This window comes from Hemiscyllium ocellatum, chromosome 11 (genome assembly GCF_020745735.1).
Source record: "Hemiscyllium ocellatum isolate sHemOce1 chromosome 11, sHemOce1.pat.X.cur, whole genome shotgun sequence".
Taxonomy (NCBI): Eukaryota; Metazoa; Chordata; class Chondrichthyes; order Orectolobiformes; family Hemiscylliidae; genus Hemiscyllium; species Hemiscyllium ocellatum.
The window spans coordinates 11,706,861-11,718,950 of record NC_083411.1 but is presented as its reverse complement, the minus strand read 5'-3'; the positions used below and the strand labels follow the sequence as shown (position 1 = coordinate 11,718,950).

Sequence of the window (12,090 nt, the reverse complement as noted above, 5' to 3'; positions counted from 1 at the left end):
TGAACCTTCTCTGAGAGACTGCTCATGCAATTAAACCAGTTCTTAAATACATGGTCATTAAAATGGGACATAGTACTTAGACATGGTCTCACCAACTGTACAGTCCTGTACAGTGCTGGCAAGACATATGAGTGCAGTCTATTTGCTTTCCTAATTACTTGCTATACTTCTGTACGAGGTGTCCTGGTCAGTTGACGAGCAATAGGGCCGACATCAAAGGAAGTTGAGGGGTGGACACGGCTACAACGTTGGGGACTTGAATGACATCAAGGAAAAGCGGAAAAAAAATTGAAGGCATAATAACTGAATGTGCAAAGCATTCATGATGACTTGACTAAGTAACAGCACACATTATAATGGAATTGATCTAACAGCCCTTATAGAGATGTGGTAGCAAAGTAACAAAATTATTTGATTTGCATATAGTTTTCGAGTATTTTATAATATCAGAGGTAAGGTCATATTTGTTATAAATGTTCAAATAGTTAATCCCCAGAAGCTATTTTCTTCATTTAGAACGTTATACGTTATGTGAAATGGTGTAATTAATTGCCAAGAAGAAATAACATAAATGACTCCAAAGGAATTAGATATGAATTGGTAAATGGAAATTGTGTAGAGTTGCTATGTAGCATCTTGAAATAGACTTTATACTGAGGGACGTGCCTCTTCTTTGAGGTTGGGATCTAAATATTCCAGGATGCCTTCAGTTCTGGTGTAACGCGATAGTTCCATTCTCGTGCAATCTCGTTTTATAAGAAAATCATGCAATAGCTGCACTATTTAAATTAAAGAGGTCAGAATCACATTACAGCACATACAAGTAAAGAAAGTTTGTGTTCTACAAATAACGGTCTCGATTCTTAAATTAAATTAAAACCAATTCACGTAGAAGAAACATAACGTTATAACGGAACCAACTATTTCACTTTTTTAAAAAATAGGCAAATGGAACAGGAGGAAGAGGAGACATCAGATGAATACTTTGTATCTTTCTTCATGGTAGAAATCATAAAAATATTCCAGATAACCCATTCAATTATCTATGTCCGCCAGGGCCTTGCTTTGATGTCTGCCATGTTTCATCCATTACTGTTTCTTGACAGTAATTGTCAATCATGGTTTGCCATTGGTCTCCACTAATAGGGCGTGGAGGTAACCAACCCCGGCCAGAATGGTCATTAAATCCATGCTGTTGGCTTTATTCTGAACTGCATGCTACACCATCTAGCCCACTGAGCTGACCAGCCATTACAGGGAATAAAGAATGCATATTTGTAAAGAAATAGTATTGGAGAAATGAACATGACTAAAAGATTGTTATGGACCAGACCAGACCTCCTCAAGATGTATTAAGAAGGTAGCCGAAACCCTACTTTTTTCTTATTTCAAAGGCTAATAAAAAGTGTCTGTTCCTGATGCGAGTGATAAAGTCATACTGCTTGACTTTATGCAAAACACAATTGATTTAAACACTGTAGTTAAAAATACAACCAAAGGAAGAGGAATTTAGCATAACCTAACTCTACTGGAAACTTATCAGAACAACAGAAACAGTAACTATTACTAATTCACTGTTCCAATATCATACCATCCCATAAACATGCCTTGCAAAAAGGAAAAATCAAACACAGATTCTCACATGCAGTTCTCCAATCCAGGAGGAAAAGAACACCAAGAGAGAAAATTCAGAGAAAGTAGCAACCAGGAGGCATCCATTGAAACCTCCAAATCTGTTGAGATCTTCTGATGCTACTGAGAAAAATCAAAACCCAGACACCTGAATCTGTGAGAGCTGGCCACACCCATTCAGCATCAGGAGGTGGAGAAGTCCAGTCCTGAAGAAGGGTTACACATGAAACGTCAACTTCTCCACCGCCTCATGTTGCCTGGTGTGCTGTGTCCTACCAGCTTCCTGCTTGTCTACCTTGGATTCCAGCATCTGCAATTTTTTTGTCTCTGGCCCCACCCATTCAGGCTGTTAAACAAAATCCAAGGCCTCCAAAGCTGTTAACATTACCTCAGACTGCTCACCACCTCAGCCTTACAACCTCTCTTTAAAAAAAACAGGACAAAATAACCTCCCAAAAGCACAGCATCGTCACAAGATGACAAATCCCTGGATCTGGTGGTCCACATCCCTGGGTGTTAAATAAAATCAATGCAGAGATACAAAGCTCCAAAAATAGAGCATACATTAATTTTGATCCCCAGAGTCGAAATTCCTCCAAGTTATTGGGAGTCTGCGTATTTTAAAATTGTAACTTGATTGTTGTTTTAAAATTTGTTTGCAGATGTTTTACATTTACACAGTCTACAAATGATTTTGTGTTACATTTGCACATAGGTTTTTGGTATCTTATACTTTGGAAACAAAGACATGAAAGGAAAGTTCATTTAATTAACTCACGGAAGCTATTCTATTCATTTGAAACATTACATGATCTATGAAACAGTGTAATTAATTGCAAAGGAAAATTAGTGGTTGAATGGTAACTATGTATGGTTGCTATGTACCATCTTAGAAGTAGTGTTTATAACCAGGGATATGTCTCCTCTTTGAACTTGCTGAACAGTAGGGAAATTGTAAAATCATTTATGATCCAAGAATCCATTGCTACCCAAGAGAAAACCTCTTCCCAGGTTAGAATTGTAACTTTTTCAAATGGCCTTTCATTTTTATGTTGATAATGCAAGCTCCTGAAGAAGTTAAACCAAGGTCACAATATTGTCTTGGGTGCAAAGGATTGAACTGAGAATACTTGAAGAGGTGTTGGACTGTGGTGGACAAAATTAAAAATCACACAACACCAGGTTATAGTCTGACACTTTCAAATAAACCTGGAGAAAGTGAGGACTGTGGATGCTGGAAATCAGAGTTGAGAGTGTGGTGTGCTTTTCCAAGCAGCCTGACTGGCTGTGCTTTTCCAGCACCATACTGTTTGTTTCAAATAAACCTATTGAATTATAACCTGGTGTGTGCTTGAAGATGAGCAGAGAGACCTTTATGCCTCATACAATACTCATCCCTCAGACAAAGTCACCAAAAGAAGAGCATTGTGTTCCTCTATGTGGGATCCTGCTGTGCTCAACAGGAAGACCACAGGACTATAAGAAAAATGAACACAAGTAGGCCATTCAACAGGGTCATGGTTGATCCAACATTCCTCATGACCTCCCCTTTCCCCATAAACTTTGATTCCCTGACTGATCAAGAATCTCTCCATCTCAGCCTTAAACATACACAAGGACTCTGCCCCACAACTCTCTGTGGGTAAGAAGTTGCAAAGACTCACAATCCTCTGAGAGAAGAAATTGCTTCTCATCTCAATCTTAAATCAGTGCTCCTTTATTCTGAGACTGTGCCCTCTAGTCCTGGATTCTCCCATGAGGGGAAACATCCTCTCAGCATTGACCCTGTCAAGTGAATCTTCTCTGAACTGCTTTCAATTAAATCTTTCATAATATTAGAAGAATGGTGATACTTTAATCATCCTCATTAGGAAGGGAAGTAACTTTTAACACCTTGACATTGTAAAGGGTGCTACATAAATGCAAGGTGTTTCTTTCTTCCACATGTGACTGTTATTCCAGCCACTCTATATGTTTATTGTAGCTTCTTCATCGGTCTTCTTGACATTATGTTGTCTGCAGTTTTTGACACAGATGTCACTTCCTTCCTTGATCCTGGTCTTGAGAGTATTCAATCACTGAGCCATCACACTGATGTCTCTGCTGAAGAACTTGAAACATTAATTCTGATTTCTCTTCATAGATGCTGCCAGACCTGCTGAGTTTCTCCAACAAGTTCTGTTCTGGTTTCACACCACCGTTAATGCCCTGCTTTCAAACACACCAGAGGAGCAACTTGGCTGCCCACCTGGTATAGGAATTTACGTATTGTGTGAGAATAAGTGAACAGGATAAGAGGGTCTCTTGTGTCCCTATCTCTGAGAACCCAGGAGACCTTAGGTTCAAATCTCACCTGGTCCAGAGGTGTGTCATTACATCTCTGTCCAGGTGATTTGGGAAAATACCCCAAACAGAGTAAGTGGAATTGCTTAAGATAATCAATCCATTTTCTTATTTATTCAGGGGGATAAGTAGTTCTGATTAAAACCGATGGTCGTGGATTTCAGAGAGTGTTATAATTTTGAAAATGACACGTAGTTGGTAAACATAAGGAACATCATTAAAATTATTGTGTGTCCTAGAGGTAGAAATCAGTGGCAAGGCTATTGGATCTTATCACAGAAACTGCAGGAAAAACTCAACAGGTTAATAACCCTGGATTCGGAACATTAACTCTGTCTCTCTCACCACAGATGCTGCCAGACCTGCTGAGTTTCTCCAGCAATTTCTGTTTCAGATTTCCAGCGTCCGCAGTTTTCCTCGTTTTATTTTTCGCTGGATCCTGTGGATTACCGGGGGGGGGGGGGGCGGTTCAGAAACTTAATGGTCAATCCTGCCCTGACCTCCTCTTGCCCACAGTCTCCCTCGGGTTAGGCACAGTCCCGGGACTGTGATGGGGGGTGGGGGAAAACAGCCCCGCAGTGGATGAGCGAACTCTAATGGCACGGGCAAAGTGACACGTCTTCATGGGTCACGTCGTCTGGGTCAAAAGACCATTTAGTCAGTGCTAGGCGCCGCTCTGATTATTGCAACTTAATGGGCAAACACGTCCCGCAATAAAACAAATTTGCACCCCACCTCCCCAACCACACACTCCCCAAAGCGAGGGGGTGACTTTATCCCGTTGTAATTTTTGCGCATTTCAGACCGAATCGGTGCCTAATGTTTACCCGGGACTGCAGTCCGTCCACTGTCATTTAATTCCAGTGAGATTTAAAACCACACACACACACATTCACAAAATTTACTGCAATATTTCAAGAGCCCGGACAAATTTCAAAGGTTGTCAAATGGTGACAGACACTCCAAGTTGACTCGTCTCACATTGTAAGGAATTTGAGATGTCTACAATCCAAAATACAAACAGGACAAGACAGTGCCTTACTGTTTCTGGGATCACCTCTGTCTCAGGGCGCTTCCTCTGTGATTTTTTTTCCCCCTCTCCGATGATTTTAAGGGTTGGTTTGAAATTGGTGCTAAATGCCTTTACTTCCTCGCTGTAACTAGCCTCTTGCTGCTCTCTCCCGTTCGCTGCCCGTTCCGCCCGGTGCGCGATGGAAGAGCCAGCCCTCCCACACTCTCCCTGTCCACCCCTTCCCCTCCACCTCTCCCCGCCTCACTTTCCAAATAAGGGGTTGAAACAGGCTGCCATCAAACCGCCAGGGTGACTGGAGCCCCAGGAAATAACAGGGGATTTATTGTGTGCTGGATGTGGTGACTCTTTCAGATCACAGCCCCCTTCAAACACCGCTGCAGGAGGTATGCACATGTGGTGTTGCAATGTAACAACTCCAAAATGCGTCTGATAGACCCATAAAAGGCTGCACTTCGGAATAAACACCACATTCAACTTTCAAGCAGAAAGAGAGAGGCAATGGTTGATCAAAGAGTTGTTTGTCAGGAGCATCTTAAGGGAGGTTGGGAAAGAGGCGAGAGGTTTATGCAGGGAATTCCAGACTCTAGGCTCAGGAAGATGAAGGGCTGTCAGGAGTGGAGCAATTAACATTGGGGATGGACAAGAGGCCAGATTGGGTGTTGTGAGGTGCTAACATTCTAGCAACTCAATGGCATCCAGCACACAGTAACCCGTTTGATAGGCAACCCATCTTTAGCAATCACTCCCTTTGCCATTGTAGAATCCCTACAGTGTGGAAACAGGCCATTGGACCTATCAAGTCCATACCAACCCTCAGAAGAGCACTCCCCTGCCCCTGCATTTCCCATGGCCAATCCAGCTAACCTACATATCCATGGACACCGTGGGCAATTTACCATGGCCAATCCACCTAATGTGCACATCTTTGGACTGTGGGAGGAAACCAGAGCACCCAGAGGAAACCGGCATAGACGTGGGGAGAAGGTGCAAACTCCACACAGGCAGTCATCCGAGGATGGAATCGAACCCAGTCCCTGGCACTGTGAGGCAGCAGTGCTAACCACTGAGCCACCAGGCTGCTTCAATGCTTTATCGGATACATAGTGGCAGCATCTATGGTGACAGAAGCAGAATTGTGCTGCATGTTAACACTGCTTCAATCTCTACAGATGCTGCTAGGCCTCCTCAGCTTCTCAGCTTTCTCTGTGTTTGTTTCAGATTTCCAGCCTCTGCAGTATTTTGCTTCTGTTAGTGCCCAGTCTACAAGATGCTTTGTTGCTTCTCATCAAGGTTCCTTAGACAGCACCTTCCAAACTTGTGACTGTGACTACCTAGAAGTACAAGAGCAGCAGCTGCACAGGAATACCATTACCTGCAAGTTCCCCTCCAATCCTGACTTACAACTACATTGCCATTCCTTCACTGCTGCTGGGTAAAACTTCTGGAACTACCACCTTAACAGCGCTGCACAAGAACTGCAGTAAATCAAGGAGGCAGCTCACCACCACCTTCTCAAGAGCTGCTATGATAGGCAAGATTTGGAGATGCCGGTGTTGGACTGGGGTGGACAAAGTTAAAAATCACACAACACCAGGTTATAGTCCAACAAGTTCAATTGGAAGCACACTAGCTTTCGGAGCGTCACTCCTTCATCAAGTGGTAGTGGAGGGCTCAATCCTAACACACAGAATTTATAGCAAAAATTTACAGTGTGATGCAACTGAAATTATACATTGAAAAATTGATTGTCTGTTAAGCCTTTCATCTGTTAGAATACAGTGGTAGTTTCACTTCTTTCATGTGTAAATCACAAAACCTTTTTTTTTAAAAGTTGCATTCTCGGGTTAGCTGTTAACAATGTTGATAGCTAGACAATAATTTGAAGGTGTTGGCCCCCTGTGTTCTCTGTCTATGCCAAGATGTTTACATTGATTCTAATCTAAAAGTGAGATAATGGAGTTTTACATGAGTTCATGCAGTTTTTGAGCTCAGAGTTCTACATAAATGCATGCAGTCTTTGAGCAAAGTACAATGTAACCCTGCAAATACAAATTCACCCCACAAAATGTGGGCATGTGGGTCTTTGTCTGTGTGTCTGTCTGCATTGGGGGTTGGAAGTGGGAGAAAGTGTATGTGTGTAGTAAGTGCAGAGCATCTTAAGTCTATGAGGGGGTGCATGTGTGAGTGTGGGAGTGTGTTTGGCTGTAAGGGTGTGTCTGTGGGTGTCTGTGTGCGCATCTGTGTGTATGTGTGTATAGGAGTGCCTGTGTGTGTGAGAGAAAGTGTGTGTGTGTGTGTAGGAGTATCTGTGTGTGTGTATAGTGCAATGGTGATCACCTGTAATGTGACATGAACCCAAGGTCCCGGTTGAGGCCCTCCCTATGGGTACCGAACTTAGCTATCAGCCTCTGCTCAGCCACTTTTCTCTGCTGCCTGTCCCGAAGTCCACCTTGGGGGATGGTCACCCGAAGGTCCGAGGCTGAATGTCCTGGACCACTGAAGTGTTCCCCAACTGGGAGGGAACCCTCCTGTCTGTTGATTGTTGTGCGGTGCCCATTCATCCATTGTCGTAGCCTTTGCTCGGTTTCCCCAATGTACCATACCTCCGGGCATCTTTGCCTGCAATGTATAAGATAGACAACGTTGGCTGAGTCACATGAGTACCTGCCATGTACAAAGTGGGAGGTGTCCCCATGTGTAATTGTGATATCTATGTCCACATTCTGACATGCCTTGCAGCGCCTACCGCGACAGGGTTCTATGGAGTTGCCCTGAAAGCTGGGCAGCTTGCTACGAACAACAATCTGTTTAATAAGCAAGAAATGTTGGTTCAGCCAGCAATATTCACTTTGCCTCAATGCCAAAAAAGTTTGCTGAAAGTGATTTAAGCATGTGGATATAAGACAAGTATTCCATAGACATTGCATGAACTTCTGAATGTCTGTAACATGGCATCACTGAATAATGTACAGTGTCAGATCAGCCTCCTTGGTTTATAATGAGTATGATGGTTTCATGAGTGATTTGTGCAAAAATCTACAGAGTAAATTACTTTAGGGTGTTTTGGATAATTCTTTTAGAACAGATCTGATTTAATATCTTCTGTGCAAGGCACGGAGACATTACTAATGGGAGGTGGGTGGGGGGCAAGGTGGTTAATGATTTATTTTGTAAATGGATGGAAACATAACATTCATTTGCAGAAGGGTCAACACTGAAAGAAAACAGGTTGAAGGTGATTGACAGTAAAAAAAAGGAGTAAGTGAGGACTGCAGATACTGGAGATCAGAGCTGAAAAATGTGTTGCCGGAAAAGCGCAGCAGGTCAGGCAGCATCAAAGGAGCAGGAGAATTGACGTTTCGGGCATAAGCCCTTCTTCAGGAGGAAGGGCTTATGCCCAAAATGTCAATTCGCCTACTCCTTTGATGCTGTCTGACCTTCTGCACTTTTCCAGCAACACATTTTTCAGCTCAGCAAAAAAAAAGCTAGAAGTGACATGAGGATATTTTGCAAATTGTTGTGATTTGGAACACACTGCAGAAAGAAGGATGAAAGCAGATTCAATAATAGCTTCATGAAGAAAATTGGATCTTCACTTGAAGCAGAATGAAGGGTTATGGGAAAAGTGCAGGGTGGGGGTGGGATTAATTATGTAGCTGTCATGAAGAATTAGCACAGCCACAATGCAGTGAATCGACGTTTTTTCCTTAAATCTATGATTCTAGTAACGAGAAGAAAATAGCTATCAGCAACAGATTTTGTCATTTAACCACTCCACCCTCTTTACTCTTTTATTTATTCTTCTATTTTCCATAACCCTTTTCCCTGGAACAGGTTTTGAAATTGAATATTATTTAAGAAACACATTTGCAACCTGGAGATTAAATTATCATTTGAATGTCATTATATAGATTTTTGACTTGAGTAATCATGTTAAAAACATGGAAACATGCAAAAGTCATATAATAATAAAAATAGACAAATTCAGCAATGGTCAGTGGGGACTAGGTATTGAAGGAAGAATAATGCTGAATTAAAATCGTAATGAAATAACAAATCAGCACAACATTCCAACATTACTGCACCATAAATGGAATAGGACCATATTAATATCTTTCCTTCCTGCATATTATGAGAATGAATTTAATCAAACTCCTGAGTCAAGTTGATTACTGTAGATGAGGTGGGGATCGTCAGTACTGACATATGGTCAGTTTTTAAATTCATCTATGGGACGAGGGCGTCGCTGACTACGCCAGCATTCATGGCCCACCCTAATTGCCAAGAGGACAGTTAAGACTTAACCATATTTGCATAAGGGATTTTCAAAAGATAGTATAATTGTTGACTTTTCCTGTTCATAGAGTGTACTTACTTACAACCAATTAGATGACTATCCACTCTCAGTTCAGCTGAAAGGACACCAGTATCAAATATTAACTCTTTCTGCACAGATAATGCATGACCTGCAGAGTCCCATCACCATTCACAATTGGATGTGATAAGACTGCAGAACTTTGAGTTAGCAGATTAAGTTCATACCATTACTTCCCAGGAATACACAGCCCATTTATTTCACCATGTTTCATATATTTACTAAGTCAACAACTTTGTGTTGTCGAACTGCAAAGCATGGAAACTGAACATTTCTTAAAGCCAGTGTGATCATTTGTGGTTTCTAACAAGAACCCCGTTGTCATGTTGATGCCTGTGCACGGTGGAGTTTAGCCATGATGTGAAGGTGCTGGTGTTGGACTGGAGGTCAAAAGTCAAACGACATCAGATTATAGTCCAACAGGTTTATTTGAAATCACAAGCTTTTGGACGGCTGTTCTTTCGTCAAGAGGAACAGCGCTGCAAAAGCTTATAATTTTAAATAAACCTGTTAGACTATAACCTGGTGTGGTGAGACTTCTGACAATGTAGAGTTTGACTGGACTCTCCTGACAAGTGATGTAAAAAAAGCATTGTGAACCATTTTTTGCATAACACAGCAGTAAGCTGAAGAAATTTGTACCTGAACTATAATGTTTCACTAGCTAGCTGGCCTTATCTTCAATGTTTGACTTCAAAAATATTGATCATTATCAGTCTACTTAGGCAAGTCTAAGACTCAAATGACCCTGTAAATCATTTCTCCTTAATTCTTGGGATGAGACAGTGCAAAGCTATTTCAATGTTACATTACTTTTCTGTCCCCACTAAACATTGCAATTTAAGCTAGACATTCAGAGATGCATGCATTTTACAACATTACAATTAGAAGTGAAATTATACCGTGATGTTTGAATCAAATGAGTGAGTGTAAGCTGTGGTGGCCTGAAACTGGAAGTGAGTCACTTCACTAAGTGGGAATGGGGTGGAGGGTGAAATATTATCAACTGTTCAATGTTGACGTAATGAGTCTTTGATCCTTTTTCATTCAGCAATTGCTAATACTAAAAATTAAATGTGAACTAAATTGAGCAGCTAACTGCTTCAACTGGAAATTGATTGACTTTGAAATATATTGCTGTTCCCTTACTGTTGCTGACTAAAAAGACCGTAATTCCTTCTGTAGCAGCATTGTGGTTGACCTACAGCATATTGACTACAGTGTTTTAAGTAGGCAGCTCACCACCACCTTCTCAAGGGCAACTAGGAATGGGCAATAAATGTTGGCTCAGCCAGTGACACCCATGTACTACGAGTAACTGAAACAAAGTTTATGCCATTGTAACATTTCTGTTCCCTTCTAAACCTTTGAATGTAATTGTGTTCGTGTGGCTTATGATATTTTGATCTTGACTTGGTACATCAAGCCAACACAAATACTGATGGGCATTTTCACTGATGTTCATGACCTCAGTGATAACACTGAGAATGCAAATGTTTGAACAGCCTGCTCTTATTCATTGGTTTAATTGTCCACCACCATTCCCAACTAGATGTGATAAAACTGCAGATCTTTAATCTGATTCAATAGTTATAGGATTGCTGATTTCTACTGCTGAGCAGGTATGGAGCCCTGTGTCATTGCTTCCAACAGACTGACATTTTGATATCGGAGTCGAGAGTGTGGTGCTGGAAAAGCACAGCAGGTCAGGTAGCATCTGAAGAGCAGAAGAATCGACATTTCAGGCTAAAGCCCTTCATCAGGAAAGATCTCCTGCTCCTCAGATGCTCCCTGGCCTGCTGTGCTTTTCCAGCACCACACTCTGATCTCCAGCATTTGCAGTCCTCAGTTTCTCCTGACATTTTGATACACCTGGTACTGCTTCTTTACTAACTTTACTAAATGCAAGTTGGTCTCCCAACTTGATGGTAATAGTAGAGTGGGGTAATATGCAAATCCATGTGGTTACAGATTATTGTTGAATAAAATTCTGCTGCTACTAACAAAACACAGAGCTTCATCAATAACCCCATTCTGAGCTGCTGGAAATGTCCTGAATTAATCTTATTTAGTTTAGTGTTGATGTCCCACAACACAATGGGTGATTTCCTCAGTCTGAATGTCAGAACAATGTCTCCATAGGAATTTTGCAAATGGTCATTCCTACAGATAATTTTGTGGATATGTGTCAATAATAGGTAAATTGGTGAGGTAGTGGACAAATATGGTTTTCATAGAATCTTAGAATCCTGACAACGTGAAAGAAAACCATTCAGCTCATAGAGTCCATAGCAACCCTCTGAAGAGCACCCCCATCCCCACCCTATTCCTATAACCCTGCACTTCCCCTGGCTAATCCACCTAGCTTGCACTTCCCTGGGACTATGGACAATTTAGCATGGCCAATCCACCTTTAACCTGGACATCTTTGGACTGTGGGAGGAAACCGGAACATCTATAGGAAACCATGGAGATACAGGGAGAATTTGCAAACACTACACAGACAGTTGCCAGAGGGTGTTAATGAACCCAGGTCCCTGGTGCTGTGAGGCAGAAGGGCTCATCACTGAGCCACCGTGCCACGCACCCTATCAGTTGGTCCTCTTACCATGTGACATAGGCTAACTCTTGCAAATAACCAGCACAGTTAGTACCTATTTTATTGAGCCACTCTTGGTAATGGACACTGAAGTCTTCCAGCAAGGGT

At 41.8% G+C, this 12,090-nt stretch overlaps 1 protein-coding gene across 1 annotated transcript in view; it reads right to left on the bottom strand.

The window, feature by feature from the left end:
• The window catches only part of zgc:66433 (uncharacterized protein LOC321250 homolog), a 198,590-nt gene extending 193,449 nt beyond the window's left edge, over positions 1 to 5,141 (bottom strand). Inside the window, exon 1 of the mRNA XM_060832406.1 lies at positions 5,018 to 5,141. The gene's annotated coding sequence lies outside the window, so the exon portion shown is untranslated. The remainder of the gene's footprint in view (positions 1 to 5,017) is intronic.
• Positions 5,142 to 12,090: the final 6,949 nt, after the last annotated feature.